This window comes from Hyla sarda, chromosome 3 (assembly GCF_029499605.1).
Source record: "Hyla sarda isolate aHylSar1 chromosome 3, aHylSar1.hap1, whole genome shotgun sequence".
In the NCBI taxonomy this organism is placed as follows: Eukaryota; Metazoa; Chordata; class Amphibia; order Anura; family Hylidae; genus Hyla; species Hyla sarda.
In genome coordinates this window covers 165875904-165894634 of record NC_079191.1, presented here as the reverse complement: position 1 = coordinate 165894634, position 18731 = coordinate 165875904, and the positions used below count along the sequence as shown (strand labels likewise).

General features: G+C 43.5%; 1 long non-coding RNA gene across 1 annotated transcript in view; it reads left to right on the top strand.

The window, feature by feature from the left end:
• Positions 1 to 2289: 2289 nt before the first annotated feature.
• The window catches only part of LOC130361851 (uncharacterized), a 34614-nt gene continuing 18172 nt past the window's right edge, over positions 2290 to 18731 (top strand). The window contains exons 1-3 of the long non-coding RNA XR_008891179.1: positions 2290 to 2712; positions 7751 to 7806; positions 13516 to 13687. This is a non-coding gene — a long non-coding RNA (uncharacterized LOC130361851). The remainder of the gene's footprint in view (positions 2713 to 7750; positions 7807 to 13515; positions 13688 to 18731) is intronic.

The window sequence follows — 18731 nt, the reverse complement described above, 5'->3', positions numbered from 1 at the left end:
CTGCTGACATCTCTGCTTGTCTCTGGAACTGCACAGAGCAGGATAGGTTTGTTATGGGGATTTGCTTCTACTCTGGACAGTTCCCAAGACAGGTGTCATCAGAGAGCACTTAGACAGAAAAGAACAACTCAACTTCAGCAGCTCATAAGTACTGAAAAGATTAAGATTTTTTAATAGAAGTAAATTACTAATCTGTTTAACTTTTTGGAGCCAGTTGATATATAAAAAAAGTTTTTTTACTGGATAACCCCTTTAATGAAGCTGCTGGCACAACTACATTATGCCTTCTGTGTCACTGAGAAAGGCCTGAATGGCAGTGCAAGGAGCTTAGCATGGCACCACTACTACATTTAACTTGTATCTGGGGAAAGGGTGCACAGCGTGTCCGGGGGAGTGTTCAAACCTGTCAGATTTTACATGTGTGCCCCCTGCTTCTTACTACACTAGCATTTATCATTGTTAATTTGTTTGTATTCACCATTATTCTTAACAGGGCCCTCATTCCGCTTGTTGAAATATTTTGTGTTTAATATTGTAATGTCTGATATTTGTCCTTACTTGCACCCACAGTATTGTAAAGTGCTGAATAATTTGTTGGCGCTATATATATATATATATATATATATATATATATATATATATATATAAAGCTCTGTTGGACTATCTGTATTTTAGCTGCTTGAATAAAGGACACTTAAAGGAGACAAAAGGAGATTGTATTATCGTTAAATAACTCATGGTACCCTTATCACACACCTTTTTACGGTCTATTGGTAAGTACTTCTGTTCCTGAGAAATTAGAGTTTATAGCTTGTTTGACAATTCAGGGAATCAGTCAGATGGGTGTGAATATCAGGTGATGGGCAGGATTTTACAGTCAGAAGGTGTGTTTTAGTCATTAACCTCTTAAAGGGATACTCCGGTGCTTAGACATCTTATCCCCTATCCAAAGGATAAGGGATAAGATGCCTGATCGCGGGAGTCCCGCCGCTGGGGACCCCCGGGATCGTGCATGCGGCACCCCGTTTGTAATCACTCCCCGGAGTGTGTTCGCTCTGGGTCTGATTAGCGCCAACCACACGGCCGGCGGCGTGTGACGTCACGCCTCCGCCCCCGTGTGACATCACCCTCCGCCCCTCAATGCAAGCCCACAGGAGGGGGCGTGACAGCTATCACGCCCCCTCCCATAGGCTTGCATTGAGGGGCGGAGCGTGACATCACACAGTAGCAGAGGCGTGACGTCACATGCCGCCGGCCGTGTGGTCGCCGGTAATCAGACCCGGAGCGAACACGCTCCAGGGACTGATTACAAACGGGGTGCAAGATCCCGGGGGTCCCCAGTGGCGGGACTCCTGCGATTAGGCATCTTATTTCCTATCCTTTGGATAGGGGATAAGATGTCTAAGCACCGGAGTACCCCTTTAAGGACGCAGGGCGTACCTGTACGCCCTGCATCCAGTCCCAGTATATACCAGGTCGGTCCTGGCGGCTAATGACAGCCGGGACCCTGGGCTAATTGCATGCGGCATCGATCGTTGTGCCTTTAGACGCGGCGTTCAAAGTTGATCACCGCATCTAAAATGAAAGTAAAAGCTTCCCGGCAGCTCATTCGGGCTGATCGGGACCATCGTGGTGAATCAGCTATAACGCGAGCGGAGGTCCCCTTACCTGCCTCTGCCGTGTCCGATCGCTCCAGGTCTGAAATCCAGGCTTGAGCAATCGACCGCCGATAACACTGATCTTTGCCGTGTCAATGCATGGCAATTATCTGTGTAGGAGATTGGTATGTTCAGTGTAATAGCCACTAGGGGGGGGGGGCTATAACACTGCAAAAAAAAAGTGTGAAAAAAAAAGTTAATAAAGATCATTTAACCCCTTCCCTAATAAAAGTAAGAATCACCCCCCTTTTCCTTTTAAAAAATAAACTGTGTAAATAAAAATAAACATGTGTGGTATCGCTGCATGTGGCGTTGTCCAAACTAAAAATATGTCATTAATTAAACTGCACGGTCAATGGCGTACGCGAGAAAAAATTCAAAAGTCCAAAATAGAGTATTTTTGGTCACTTTTTATATCATAAAAAATGAATAAAAAGCGATCAAAAAGTCCGATCAATATTATGGTACCAATAAAAACTTCAGATCATGGCACAAAAAATAAGCCCTCATACCGGCCTGTTTGTTGAAAAATAAAAAAGTTGTAGGGGGTCAGAAGATGACAATTTTAAACGTATAAATTTTCCTACATGTAGTTATGCACCTATACCTCTACTGAAGAAAAGGCCCGAGGCCTTGAAACGCGTCTAGAATTGTGTATTCTACTTGCATCTATCTATAATCATCTCCATATCCCAGCTCTATACCGAACTCTATTTGAAACAGCTGGAAGCCCCCAGTATTGGGACCACTGCGGCTTCACTGCCACTCTGCGCGCGTGCAAGCGCTCAACTACACGGGGCGTGCTGCACGCACTCCCACTGCTACCTTGAACGCACCGCTTTATTCCACCAGCCAAGGGCCTTCGGCTTACCTACGAGGCCGGTGCCATCCGTGCCAGCCGCGGACCTTGCGGAGAGGACAACTCCAGCGCTACCTATAACGCTGCCGGACACAGGAGATACAGACCTTCACTGCCGGAGGCCTGACACCTCTGTGCCACATCGCCGAAACAGCTCCTCTGCCGATACCAGCAATACCAGCGGTCGCAAGGGTGGTGAGTGGTGCCGTGCACCGGACTTTGTTATCCTTCACATCTGTGAGACAGTTTGTTACACTGCACTACCATCGGCTGATTCATTGAGATTGGACACTGCAACTGTTACAACAAGCCGTTATTTGACAGTGTATTTGGCTATCGGCATCACATCGTGCTTATAAGAGACTGAGCAGTTAAGCACACTGTTAACTGATTATGATTGATGCCAACATTGGATGAACTATAGATGCAAGTTTTATTTTATTTTATTTTATTCTCTCTATTGAATTATCAATTCATTGATTTTATACATTTTTATTATTCTACGCTGCGCCTTTTGTCCCATGCAAGGGCCCTGCAGGGACACTAGATACCAGCGAATAACATCACCTTTAATAAATATATAATATTTTTTCAATTAATATCTGGATCTCCATCTATTCTTATTCTTTATATTCCACTAACTTTCTTTTACATATACCTTGAGGACTGGTACCTAGTTGATTTATCAACTAAATCGTTTAACTGTAAAAATGTGTTTGACCAGGGCACCCTAAGCTATTTAGTGACAATACAATCTCAGATTACTTTGGGTTGATCTCAGGTACTCTTTAAGTGGTATTTGACTAGGTGGTATTTAACAAATAACTGCACCAAACAGATACAACAATAAACAGTGCAATTGTACATTTAGTTATAGGTACTTGCTCTACATTGATTTTCAAAGGTAGTGTAATACAAATATGTAGGAAGTATGTGTGCTGTTGTGCAGAAATAAAAGGTAGTTTCCAGAGGCGCAGCCTGTTGCCATTCTTTTCTACAGTCATGGCTGTAAATGTTGGCACCCCTGAATTTTTTCAAGAAAATGATGAATTTCTCACAGAAAAGGATTGCAGTAACACATGTTTATTCCCTTTGTGTGTATTGGAACTAAACCAAAAAAGCAAATTGGACATAATGTCACACCAAACTCCAAAAATGGTCTGGACAACATTATTGACACTCTTTCAAAATAGTGGAAAAATAAGATTGTTTCAAGCTTTTGATGCTCCTTTAAACTCACATAGGGAAAATAACAGGTGCGGGCAATATAAAAATCACACCTGAAAGGAGATAAAAAGGAGAGAAATTCACTTATTCTTTGCATTGTGTGTCTGTGTGTGCCACACTAAGCATGGACAACAGAAAGAGGAGAAGAGAATTGTCTGAGGACTTGAGAACCAAAATTGTGGAAAAATATCAACAATCTCAAGGTTACAAGTTATTCTCCAGATACCTAGATTTGCCTTTGTCCACCGTGCGCAACATTATCAAGAAGTTTGCAACCCATGGAACTTTAAAGGGGTACTCCGGTGCTTAAACATCTTATCCCCTATCCAAAGGATAGGGGATAAGATGCCTGACTGCGGGAGTCCCGCAGCTGGGGACCCCCGGGATCATGCACGCGGCACCCCATTTGTAATCAGTGCCCGGAGCGTGTTCGCTCCGGGACTGATTACCGGCGACCGCAGGGCCGGCGGCGTGTGACGTCACGCCTCCGCCCCCGCGTGACGTCACGCTCCGCCCCTCAATGCAAGCCGCCCTGCGGTTGACCATAATCAGACCCGGAGCGAACACGCTCCGGGCACTGATTACAAACGGGGTGCCACGTGCATGATCCCGGGGGTCCCCAGCGGCGGGACTCCCGTGATCAGGCATCTTATCCCCTATCCTTTGGATAGGGGATAAGATGTTTAAGCACCGGAATACCCCTTTAACTAATCTCCATGGGCATGGACAGAAGAGAAAAAATGATGAAAGGTGTCAATATAGGATAGTCCGGATGGTGGATAAGCAGCCCCAAACAAGTTCCAAAGATATTCAAGATGTCCTGCAGGATCAGGGAGCATCAGTGTCAGCATAAACTATCCATCAACATTTAAATGAAATGAAACGCTATGGCAGGAGACCCAGGAGGACCCCACTGCTGACACAGAGGCATACAAAAGCAAGACTAAATTTTACCAAAATGAACTTGAGTTAGCCAAAATCCTTCTGGGAAAATTTCTTGTGGACAGATGAGACCAAGATAGAGCTTTTTGGTAAATCACATCATTCTACTGTTTACTGAAAACGGAATGAACACAGTTCACAGTGAATGAACACAGTGAAATATGGTGGATGTTCAATTATGTTTTGGGGTTATTTTGCTGCCTCTGGCACTGGGTGCCTTGAATGTGTGCAAGTCATCATGAAATCTGAGGATAACCAACAAATTTTGGGCCGCACTGTACAGCCCAGTGTCAGAAAGCTGGGTTTGCTTCCGAGATCTTAGATCTTCCAGCAGGACAATGACCCCAAACATACGTCAAAATGCACCCAGAAATGGATGGCAACCAAGAGCTGGAGAGTTCTGAAGTGGCCAGCAATGAGTCCAAATCTAAACCCCATTGAGAGATCTTAAAATTGTTGTTAGGAGAAGGCGCCCTTCCAATAAGAGAGACCTGGAGCAGTTTGCAAAGGAAGAGTGGTCCAACATTCCGGGTGAGAGGTGTAAGAAGCTTATTGATGGTTATAGGAAGCGACTGATTTCAGTATTTATTTTTTTCCAAAGGGTGTGCAACCTAATATTAAGTTAATGCAACAAAAGAAATGATGATGGCACTCAACATTCAAAGAACCAGGAGATTACAGCATTGGGGAGGAGGGACGCCAGGAGTGTGTGTAACAGCTATTTCGTGCACCAGGTGCACTTCTTCAGACCACTCCCCCACTGGCCTGAGTGCCGGCAAGAAATACCTGGCAGTGACGTCAGTGGGCGTATGTTTAAAATACACCACATGTGAAACTAATACAAAAATGTGAAAAAGAAGTGTAAACATTTTTTAAAACATACGGTTATGTTCACAATGTGCATATGAAAAGAACATAAATTACAAAAATACACTTAGGTCTACCTTATCATTGAGGCCAGACGGACCCTGCGCATCTTTCTGCAGCAAGAGCTTACTTCTGTCACCCCCGGCAACCGGGAGGACTCTTTCTTCTCCGAAGATAATCCTGGGACAGCCTTTTAATGTTTTTATGGACTGCACATGTTCGCGGAAATGAGTGTGCATGGGGCGTATCATGCTACCTATATAGAAGCAGCCGCATGCACACTCGATCCCGTAAACGAAGTGATCGGTCCGACAAGTGATCAGACTCTTGACATAGATTTCAACCCCTCCTAAGAGGAAATGTTTACCTTTTTTTTAAAATTGGGACACCAATTACAGCTGCCACAGGGATGATTCCCCATGGGAGCTGCACTGCTGAGCCAATCCACATCTCCTTTCTTATCTGAGACATAACAACTGTTAGTCAACAGGTTACCAATATTTTTGACTTTGCGAAAGGCTATAACTGGCCTGTTAGCAGTTACTTCACTCAGAAGGGGGTCTTTTTCAAGGAGGAACCAGTTATTATTTATAGCCTTTTTAATGGTGTTAGAAAGGGGACTAAAATCTAACACACATGGAAATCTGTCACTTGTTTCCATTTTTGGAGTTTCCTCCCTTTTTTGGTTTAGTTCCAATACACATAAAGGGAATAAACATTTATATAGCAAAACGTGTTACTGCAATCCTTTTTTTCATTGTCTTGAAAAATTCAGGGTTGCCAACATTTATGGCCATGACTGTATCTTACTGGGGTACTAAGGGTCAAGAAAAATGGCCTAGTTGCAACTGCTACATCTGTGCCTAATATAATCATGACATAGCTAGTACTATACAGCAAAATAATACAGAGAGCAACCACATTTGAAATTAGGTAAGAAGAAAGAAGAAAATAAAATAGAGAAAAAGAAAAGAGAATCATATGAACCCGTGCGGTCCCTCTCCTGTTACCACATGTCTTACAATGCTATACAAGTCTCCGAGTATTCATCCCATTCCTTCCAAATTTTTTGAAATTGAGGTAGGAAGTTGTCTGCCGCTGCCGACAAGTACTCCATTCTCCTCACTATCATTATTCTATTTGTCAAGTTCTGTATAGTAGGGCCATCTGTTTTCTTCCAATTCTGAGCAATTAAAGGGAACCAATCATCAGATTTTACCCTATATAACGCTTGGCAAAGCATTATATAGGGTAAAATCTTTATTTTCACCATTCCCGGGGGATGCTCCTGCCCCCAGGTATGGTAAAGATATGAAGTTATAAACTAGTCACCGCCGCCGCCGTAAGTATTCCCCTGGGCGGGGAGCTCTTCTCATCTACTCCCGTTCTTCGGCCGGGAGCGAGGCCCCCTCCGCTTGATTGATGGGCCTCGTCATTGTTCCGCTCACTGAACAGACGGAGCGGAACTATGACGCGGCCCATCAATCAAGCGGAGGGGACGTCGCTGCCGGCCGAAGAACGGGAGTAGATGAGAAGAGCTCCCCGCCCAGGTGACTACTTACGGCGGCGGCGGTGACTAGTTTATAACTTCATATCTTCACCATCCCTGGGGGCAGGAGCATCCCCCGGGAATGGTGAAAATAAAGATTTTACCCTGTATAATGCTTTGCCAAGCATTATATTGGGTAAAATCTGATGATTGGTTCCCTTTAAGCCTTTATCCAAATTTAAAATATAGTGGAAAAGTATGGTTTTACCTCTCTGAAGGCCTGGGGGGGGGGGGGGAGATTAAGGAGATGTCAATGGGTTCAACAGAATTAGCTTACCCAACATCTCCTGTATCATCGATTCTACCTCCAGCCAAAAGTAGAGAGAGAGAGACACTCCCAAAAAAATTGTGGAAGGGTACCCAGATCGGAGTGACATCTCCAGCACCTGGCAGTTTTTGTGAGTAAAAATGATTACGAACTTCAGGGGTCTGATACCACTGAAATAAGATTTTATATTGCGTCTCTTTATGGGAGATACAAGATGAGGCTTTCGCACTATGCACCCATATAATTCGCCAGGTAGCTGAAAACACAGGTCTGCCCAAATATGACTCCCACTTTGACAGATATGAATGGTTGATTATTATTATTATTATTATTATTATTATTATTATTATTATGATTAGTATCATGATTTTATTTTGCAGCAATTAAAGTTGTGTGGATCATCACAGATCATCACAGATATTAGACTGGTCTGCAGGTAAATATGTCATGTCTGTGGCCAGCTAAGGCCTTGTTCACACTGCCATCAGGCTCCGTTAGGTGGAGCTCCGTCTGTAGTTCTGTCAAGTTTAGCGGAGAAAAAAGTTGTGCAAGCACTATTGTTTTCTCTGCTAAACTCCTATAAAATTACCAGATCACTGATGGACCCCATGCAAGTGAATGGGGTCCTTCAGGACTTGGCAGTAGCTGTTTGCATCCGACGCATTTCAGGGTGCGATCGGCTCAAGAAAAAAAAAAGAGCCGATTGGACCCTGAACAGGTCGGATGCAAACGGCAATGTGAACCTAGCCCAAGGTGAAAACAGAGCTGTACTTTGTTTTACAATAGCATTTACTTTTGGTTACCTCTTTGTATTCATCAGTATCATATATACTCAGCACTTCTGCAACCAATGTAATGCACCAGGTCCATTTGACCAGCTTTAGTTAAAAAGGACCTGTGGTCAACCCCTAAAATTTAAATTCTACTTAAATAGCTTAGGGTGCCCTAATCAAACAAGTTTTTACAGCTTTTTTTTCTTTCTGTTACTAAAATATTTCTCAAGGAATAATACCAACAAAAACATAAAAGCAAACACCACTTAAAAACAATAGAAAAATTTCTGCGTAGTGTAACCATAAACACATTGCTCAAAACAAAAGCATTTGTCACAGAAATGGATACGCGAAATATCAATTTATTTAAAAAAATTAAATAAAATAGTAATAAAAAATATTAAAAGATAGCAAAGCCTCACACACAAAAAAAGCAACACACAAACAGAGGATAAGGGGCAACATATACAGTGGGGAATAAAAGTTTGAGCACCCCAGGTAAAAATGTGTATTAATGTGCATAAAGAAGCCAAGGAAAGATGGAAAAATCTCCAAAAGGCATCAAATTACAGATTAGACATTCTTATAATATGTCAACAAAAGTTAGATTTTATTTGCATCATTTACACTTTCAAAATAACAGAAAACAAAAAAAAATGGCATCTGCAAAAGTTTGGGAACCCTGCAGAATTTATAGCATGCACTGCCCCCTTTGCAAAGCTGAGACCTGCTAGTGTCATGGATTGTTCTCAATCATCATCTGGGAAGACCAGGTGATGTCAATCTCAATGGTTTTAAATGTCCAGACTCATCTGACCTTGCCCCAACAATCAGCACCATGGGTTCTTCTAAGCAGTTGTCTGAAACTGAAAATAGTTGACGCTCACAAAGCTGGAGAAGGCTATAAGAAGATAACAAAACATTTTCAGATGTCAATATCCTCTGTTTGGAATATGATTAAGAAATGGCAGTCATCAGGAACAGTGGAAGTTAAAGCAAGATCTGGAAGACCAAGAAAAATATCAGACAGAACAGCTTGCAGGATTGTGAGAAAAGCAATTCAAAACCCACGTTTGACTGCACAATCCCTCCAGAAAGATCTGGCAGACACTGAAGTTGTGGTACACTATTCCACTATGAAGAGATACTTGTACAAATATGGTCTTCATGGAAGAGTCATCAGAAGAAAACCTCTTCTACGTCCTCATAACAAAAATCAGCATTTGAACTTTGCAAATGAATATATAGACAAGCCTGATGCATTTTGGAAACAAGTTCTGTGGACCGATTAGGTTAAAATTGAACTTTTTGGCTGGAATGAGCAAAGGTATGTTTGGAGAAGAAGGGGAACATAATTTAATGAAAAGAACATCTGTCCAAATGTTAAGCATGGGGGTAGATCAATCATGCTTTGGGGTTGTATTGCAGCCAGTGGCACAGGGAACATCTCACGAGTAGAAGGAAAAATGGATTCAATAAAATTTCTGCAAATTTTGGATGCTAAATTGATGCCATCTGTGAAAATGCTGAAGTTAAAGAGAGGATGGCTTCTGCAAATGGATAATGATCCTAAACACACCTCAAAATCCATGGGGGATTACATCAAGAGGCGTAAACTGAAGGTTTTGCCATGGCCTTCACAATCTCCTGACCTCAATATAATTGAAAATCTATGGATAGACCTTAAAAGAGCAGTGCGTGACAGACAGCCCAGAAATCTCAAAGAACTGGAAGACTTTTGTTCAGGCCCTACTCCAGGTGTACCCGCTGCTGATGAGTTTCTTCACTATACGGATGAAGAAATGTATTCATCAACAAATGTAGACTCAGCCTGTTGCTGATGGAGCTGGTACTGCTCCTGCCACCCCTCCCCAGCAGCCATGGCAGTGGAAGGTGAGCGCAGAGGGCCCCCCGAGTCAGACCTGCGAGAGGATGGATGATGGCGCAGATAAGCATCGGCCAACTGACTATGCAGGATGTCTCTGTAGTAGATCAGTTTGTGGCGATAGCGATGGTCCAATAAGGTGGAGAGCCAGAAGTCATCCCGCTGCCTAATAGTGATAATTCGGCAGTCACTCTGGAAGCAAGTGAGCATGCATCCTGCCATTTGTGCAAGTGACTCGGAGGGACTTCCTGCCTCCATGTTCACTGCATACTGCCACAGTGTGTCTGGGTGTAGGCACCATGTCTTCAGAGCCCTGACCAGCCATTCTTTCCAACACATGTTGTAGTAGATGAAGCAGTGGAATGAAGTTGTTCATCCTGTAATCCTGGCGACTGACTAATAATGTGGCTTCCTCAAAGGGCCTGAGCTAACAGCAGGTGTCATGTATGAGCTGTCACTGGTTTCCCCTACCCACTTGGATTATCAAGAAATCAGTGATGGCTTTTTTTCTGTTCATATAGTCGGTCCAACATATGGAGGGTGGAATTCCAATGTGTGGAAATGTCGCAAATCAGACTATTTTTGGGGAGGCCATTCTGACGCTGCAGCTCTAGGAGGGTGTTCTTTGCGGTGTATTAGCGGCTGAAGTGCATGCCAAGTTTCCTTCCCATTGTTAAGATGTCTTGCAGATGGGAGGAACACTTCAGGAACCGCTTGACAACCCGATTGAACACGTGTCCCATGCAGGGCGCATGTCTCAGGCTTCCTTGTCACAGCGCAGACAAGATGTTCTTCCCTGACTTCCGGTTCCGGCGTACGTATGAGCGGTCGCATCTAGAGGAGCTCCGCGCTCACCCCCGCTGTTTAAGCCTCCATAGTACTTGAATATCGAACAGCTCGGAGGGCAGTGCTAGCCTGTACGTGCTAGGCATCATCGGCACCGAATGGAGAAATTAATCCGCCGCGGCGGAGACCCGGGAGCGGATCCACCCGCGCCCCGTGCTTCACAGGATATGGCGTCCTGCAAGATGGCGACGGAGGCTGAGTCCCGCACACACCAGACTACAGCCTCGCAGGACAGCGTGCGGCGAGAAGGTGTAGAGGAGATGGAGGAACAGCCGTCCACAGCAGTTACCGGTGAGATCGGGGAGTCCCTTACACGGATATGGTGGCAGTGGTGGCCCGCATCTTATTACCGAAGATCAGGGCCTCAGTTGAGGCGGCTATATCTAACACCTTACAGCAGATTCAGAAGGAAATCTCTTCACATACCTCGCAGCTAATGGAGCTAGAGCAGAGGGTCAGCTGTCTGGAGAATGAAGAGTGTGCCAGCAATGCTGCGGTGCGTACTCTTACCAGATCTAATTTCTTCCTCAAAGAAAAAATTGAGGATCTTGAAAATCGTTCTAGGAGGAACAATTTGATGATAGTGGGACTGCCGGAAACCATTATGCCTAATCAATTAGCTCAACTCCGTGCCAGGGAGCTACCAGAAGCTCTAGGGCTGACAGGACCCCGCATAGTCGAGAGGGCTCACAGAATTGGTCCGCCTCTACATCTGAATGCTCAGTTGCCAGCCGCAGAGACTAGACCCCGCCAGGTTATAGTTAAGTTTCTCAATTACGCTGACAAATAACTATTATTGCGTACCTTTAAGACAGCCCAATCTCCACTGATGCTCAGGGGCCTGAAGGTACTTCTTTTTGGGGACTACTCCATTGATGTTGCGAAGCGACGCAAGGCTTTCTCGACTGTATGCTCCTCCCTGGTACAGGCCCAGATCCGTTTCATCCTTCAATATCCTGCAAAGCTAAAGATTTTCTTTCCCAACGGCAATTGCGAGACTTTCACATCTCCGGAGGCGGCGTCAGCTAAATTATCCACACTGCTGATCCAAGATGGTAGCTCACGCCTGAATCAGAAGAGATGCCGCATGGATAAGGATAAGGACTCGACGGTCCCTGCTCCGCCAACTTGATCTTGGACTGTTGTGCTCAGCGTAAAGTACAGTTTGGTTCGTTTGTCTTTTCTCCTCTGCAGCCGCATGAGAGATGTTTTAGGAGGAGGGAGGAGAAGATATTTCTTGGCCGTGTGAGGTTCTGGCCCTATTTCAGCAGTTTGGACTGTTTCATTTTCACACTACGGAGGACTTCTTAGTGAGGCAGAGCGGTGCAGTACTATCTTTTGTTTTTATTATGTTTAATTTTCTTTTATGTTAATTTGTTTTGTTTTACTTCATTTTAAATTTTAATTTATTTTATTTTATTATTATTTTTTATTTTATTATATTATATTTTATTTTATTTTATTTGCTTTTGCTTTTGCTCTTATTTTATTCTATTTTACTATTGTCACCTTTATAATTGCTATTACCATTAGCATTATTATTGTTTTTACTATTATTGCCTCATTTTGTTACTCCCATCTAGCTATCCCCATTGTGAATATTGTTTGCAAACTGAATACTGCTGGGTTAATTCTTATATTTTCTCTGCGCTTCATCTTATTGTGGGTTATAACCCAGCTCACTATCTAGTTGGGGGAGCTGCCCAAACGGGAGCTTGTTCTACATTTGCTAGATTTGTATGTATAGCCCTTCCGCCACATTAGAAGGGAATTGTTGGTTTCATATTTCGAGTCAGCAGTCGAAGGGAGGGGATAAGTTGTCACTCCTGATTGTTATTTAGTTTACTAGCAGTACAGAGGTTGGGGTGCGGGGAGGGTCTACTTCTTCTATGTCTTTAGAGATGGCGGTGGGGGTGGGGAGGGTGGAGGTTTTCCTCTATTTTCTATCTTACACAGTTAGGTAGGTTTTAGGAGAGAGATGTAGTAGTGTGCCTCTTAGGATACGCGGAAGAAGTGAAGTCCAGGTGAAGTGTTAACCTTTCCACCACACTACGGTGGTGGAAAGGCTCTGTTTAGCAGTTTAGAGCTTAGTGGTATCCTGATGGTTTCTGTTATGTGTTTGTATGTTCGGGTCTGTGTGTGTCTTCTTGTCTTTCTCGTTCTTCCTCTTTTTCTTTTCACTTTTCTCTATTCTGCTCCCTTCCTTGCTTCATTGGTGCCATCTGTCCCTCTGACCAGTACCTTGCATATTTGAAGCCCCCTTAATATATTCCCCTATGAAATTAGTATCATGGAACGTTAAGGGGCTAAAGTCCTCTTCTAAGCGTCACATGATCCTAAAACACCTTAAAAAGATGGATGTAGATGTGGCCTTATTACAGTAAACACACATACAAGAGCAGAACTTCCCCCGTATGAGACAAATGTGGGTTGAAAAGGTGATGGGTTCACCGGCGGTGGAGGGGAAGGCAGGGGTTCTGGTTCTTTTACATAGACGTTTGTGGCACAGAGTAGTTTCTCAAGAGAACGATTCCCAGGGCCGTTACTTTAAACTGATTATGGAAACTCCCGCTGGCACTCTGACAATTTACAACATATACGGCCCTAATTCTTCTAACCAATCTTTTTTCTCTTCTCTTAGCTAAGCTGCTACAGGATGACTCGCCAAACATTATCGTGGGAGGAGACCGGAACACAGTGGCGAATACGGTAGAGGATAGGAGGAGGACACAGAGGTTACACCCGGGAACTTCCAGAGAGGAACGTATGCTGCCAGATTTACTCATGTCCATGTCCTTGACAGATGTATGGAGGTATTTTAATCCCATGGGGAGAGAGTTCACGCACTACTCGCATGCCCAGAACGCATGGTCAATTATTGACTATATTTTGATGTCCCAGGGCCTTCTGCAGAGAGTTGATAAGGTGGACATTGGTGACTTGGTAGTTTCAGACCATGCCCCAGTATGTTTGACACTTCTTGACATAGTACCTAAGGGCACCGACATATTATGGCATTTTCCAGGGTACTTGGCCACGGATGCTGATTTTAAAGATAAACTAAAGGGTTGTTGGTTGGATTATGCGGCGACTAACACTGAGGCTCAATCTAATCCATCCCTTTACTGGGATGCGGCAAAGGCGGTCATAAGGGGCAGGATCATAGGTTACGTTGCCCCTAATAAAAAGAAATGCAGAGCTAGTTACTCCTTTCATTCCGACAGATTAAGGGCAGCTTATACAGAGTTCACAAATTCACCTTCTCAAGCTACTAAGGATGCCTGGGTGGCAGCCAAACAATCCTTTGAGGCTAGTATGGAGGCATGGGACATTATGCACCGGGATCAGAGGGGAGTGGACTTATTCAAATTCGGGATCAAGGCAGGCAAGTTACTGGCCAAGTTGGCCCGTCCACGCAGGCAGGTAGATTATATCAGCACTCTCACTGACAAGGATGGCACGCTGCACAAACACCCTAGGGACATCAACACTGTGCTGCACCGTTTTTATTCAGATTTGTACTGAAGGATGACACGGATGACAAAGGGGGCCGTCAGTTCTTGAGGGGTTTAAATCTACCGACACTGTCAGCGGAGGATAATGAACAACTTAATTCCCCCATAACACGAGAAGAGGTTCTTGAGTGTATTAAAGGCCTGAAAAATGGCAAGGCTCCGGGCCCAGATGGCTTTGGGAGCGAATTTTATAAGTCACTGGCGGGGGAGTTAGCTGGGCCACTGGTAGAGGTATTCAATGGGTTTTTACGAGGTGACCCCATATTGCCATTGAGTAACACAGCCAACATTAAAGTCCTTTATAAGCCCGGTAAGCCTCCGGAGAACCCGGGATCGTATAGGCCCATATCTTTGATCTACCAAAATCTGAAGCTGATGGCTAAAATAATGGCAGATCGTTTTGCTCTGTTCTTGCCCTCCCTCTTGGGTCCGCACCAGACCGGCTTTGTAAAGAGCAGATCTGGAGTTGCTAATATTACATAGTTACATAGTTAGTAAGGTTGAAAAAAGGCATATGTCCATCAAGTCCAACCAGGGAATTGAAGTGAAGGGTGTAAGGGGATAAGGGAAAGGGATGTAGTTTTATAATTCTGCATACGCATTAATGTTATTTTGTTCCAGGAATGTATCTAACCCTGTTTTAAAGCTGTTAATTGTTCCTGCTGTGACCAGTTCCATAAATTCACAGTCCTCACGGTAAAGAAGGCGTGTCGCCCCTTTAGACTAAACCTTTTCTTCTCCAGACGGAGGGAGGGCCCCCTCGTCCTTTGGGGAGGTTTAACATTGAACAGTTTTTCTCCATATTTTTTGTATGGGCCATTTATATACTTATATGCGTTTATCATATCCCCCCTTAAACGTCTCTTCTCAAGACTAAACAATTGTAACTCCTTTAATCGCTCCTCATAGCTAAGATGTTCCATGCCCCATATTAGTTTAGTCGCGCGTCTCTGCACCCTTTCCAACTCCGCAGTGTCCCTTTTATGAACAGGCGACCAAAACTGAACAGCATATTCCAGGTGAGGCCGTACCAATACTTTATAAAGGGGGAGTATTATGTCCCTGTCCCTTGAGTCCATGCCTCTTTTTATACTGCTTTGGAAGCAGCAGCCTGACATTGCGTGCTATTCTGTAGTCTGTGATCTACAAGTACACCCAGATCCTTCTCTACCAGTGACTCTGCCAGTTTAATCCCCCCTAAGACATACAATGCATGCATGTTCTTAGTACCCAAATGCATAACTTTACATTTATCCACATTGAACCTCATTTGCCAAGTGGATGCCCAGACACTTAGTCTATCCAAGTCATCTTGTAACTTATGCACATCCTCTATAGACTGTACCGTGCTACAAAGCATGGTGTCATCTGCAAAGATAGAAACAGAGCTGTTAATACCATCCTCTATATCATTGATAAATAAATTAAATAACAGCGGGCCCAGTACTGAACCTTGGGGTACACCACTAATTACCGGGGACCAATCAGAGTACGAATCATTGACCACCACTCTCTGGGTACAATCCATGAGCCAGTGTTCAATCCAGTTACAAACTAAAGTTTCCAAGCCCAAGGACCTTAACTTACCTGTCAGACGTCTGTGAGGGACAGTATCAAACGCTTTGGCAAAATCCAGAAACACTATATCCACAGCCATTCCTCTGTCAAGGCTTCTACTCACCTCTTCATAAAAGCAAATTAGATTGGTTTGACAACTTCTATCCTTAGTAAACCCATGCTGGCTATCACTTATAATACTATTATCCCCTATGTATTCCTGTATGTAATCCCTTATAAGTCCTTCAAACAATTTACCCACAATGCACGTTAGACTTACCGGTCTATAATTGCCTGGCGAAGACCTAGAGCCCTTCTTGAAGATTGGTACCACATTAGCCTTGTGCCAGTCCCTTGGCACAATACCAGACACCAGAGAATCTCTAAATATCATGAACAAGGGTACAGATATTACTGAACTTATCTCTCTAAGAACTCTTGGGTGTAGTCCATCCGGCCCTGGAAATTTGCTTACATTTACTTTACTTACCTTGTACCATCTCTACATTAAGCCAGTTCAGTACATTACATGATGTGTTACCAGCACTGACCTGGCCAATGTCAGCTCCTTTTTCCATAGTGTATACAGAACTAAAGAACCCATTCAGTAGTTCCGCCTTCTCTTGATCGCCAGTGACAACCTCCCCATTATCATTATTAAGGGGTCCTGCATGCTCTGTCCTTGGTTTTTTTGTATTTATATATCTAAAAAAATATTTAGGATTAGTTTTGCTTTCTTTGGCCACCTGTCTCTCATTTAGAATTTTTGCTGTTTTTATAAAATTTTTACAGATTTTATTAAGCTCCTTGTACTGTTTAAATGTTATAGCTGAATTTTTTGAAGTTTTTGTTGTTTATTGCTCTTTTAACATCATTTGTCAGCCATGTAGGATTTAGTTTGAATCGTTTATATTTGTTCCCCTTTGGTATATATTTAGCTGTATAGTTATTTAGAGTTGATTTAAAGATGTCCCATTTACCTTCTGTATCAGTATTTGAGAACACCTCCCCCCCGGTCTATGTCCTGTAGTGCAGATCTCAGCCCAGGGAAATTTGCCTTTTTAAAGTTATATGTTTTTGCCTTCCCTGTCTGTCTTTGTTTTCTACATTTTAAGTCAAAAGTAACTATATTGTGGTCGCTATTACCAAGGTTTTCCCGCACAGTTACATTACCAACCAGCTCTGCGTTGTTGGAAATTATCAGATCCAACAAGGCATCGCTTCTTGTTGGGTCCTCCACAAACTGGCCCATAAAATTATCCTGCAATAAATTTAGGAATTTTCTCCCCTTTGTAGTTTTAGCCAGCCCCCGGCCCCAATCTATATCTGGATAGTTAAAATCTCCCATTATTACCACTGTACCTGCCCGGGCGGCCCTCTCTATTTGTTTAAACAGCCGACCTTCTATCTCTTCAGTGATATTAGGGGGTCTGTAGATTATACCAAATAAAAATTTTTCAGTATTTCCCTCCTTTTGTAAATCTACCCACAGTGATTTCACATCCTCAGAATCATCACACACTATGGAATCGTTCACACTGGCTTTCATACCACTTCTTACATACAGACAGACTCCACCAACTTTTCTGTTCATTCTATCCTTGCGAAACAATGTAAACCCCTGCAGATTAACAGCCCAGTCATGCGAGGAGTCCAGCCATGTCTCAGTGACCCCAACTATATCAATATGTTCCTCCAGTATCAAGGCCTCAAGCTCCCCCATTTTATTTGCTAGGCTTCTGGCATTTGTGAACATACACTTTACATTTCCATTAGGTTTTACACATATAGTCTCACTAATGGGATTTTCAGAGTTATTGGGGTTAATGTTATTATTTGAGTTATAAGCGCTAATTGTACTATTTAAGTTATTGGGGCTAATGGGATTTTTTGAGTTATTGGGTCTAACGTTATTATTTAAGTTATTGGGGCTAATGGGATTTTTTGCGTTATTGGGTCTAACGTTGTTATTTAAGTTATTGGGGCTAACGGTATTTTTTGAGTTAATGGGGCTTATTGTAGTTATAGAGTTATTGGGCTAATGGAATTTTTTGAATTATTGGGATTACAATTTTTCGGGCTACATTTATTTTTACGGCTGGTTTGTAACCCATGGATCTCCTTATCCACTGCTCTTAACCTCCCCCACAGGACTCCTCTCCACCCACCATTATGTCCTGACCCCTCTCTAACCTATCCATCCCACTGTCTGCTTTCTTTGCTTTATTATCCTCTCCCACTCACCTAGTTTAAATACTCAGTCACCCCTTCCAGGATTCTCTCCCCCAGCACAGCAGACCCCCTTCCATTCAGGTGCAAATTATCCGTAGAATAGAGTTTGTACCCCAATGAAAAGTCAGCCCAGTGCTCTAAAAACCCAAACCCTTCCCCCTCACACCACGACTTAAGCAATGCATTTTCCTCCCTAAGCTCCCGCTGTCTTTCCTGCGATGCGCATGGCACAGGAAGTATTCCAAAGAACACAACCTTAGAGGTCCTTTTCTTCAGCTTGGCACCTAGTTCCTTGTAATTATTCTTAGGTCGGTCCTGGCGGCGCTGGAGGTTGTAGGTAAGAGGGGCTATTGTTCAGACCCGCCCGGCTTATTGGCCGTTGACGCGGAAAAGGCATTTGACAACGTCAGTTGGGCGTGGCTAGACAGTGTTCTTGATAAATTTGGGCTACGGGGACCTTTTAGAACTTTCTTGTCATCCCTATATAAGGAGCCGAAGGCCCGGCTATACACTCCTGGTTTTCTATCAGATAACATACGTCTACAAAAGGGCA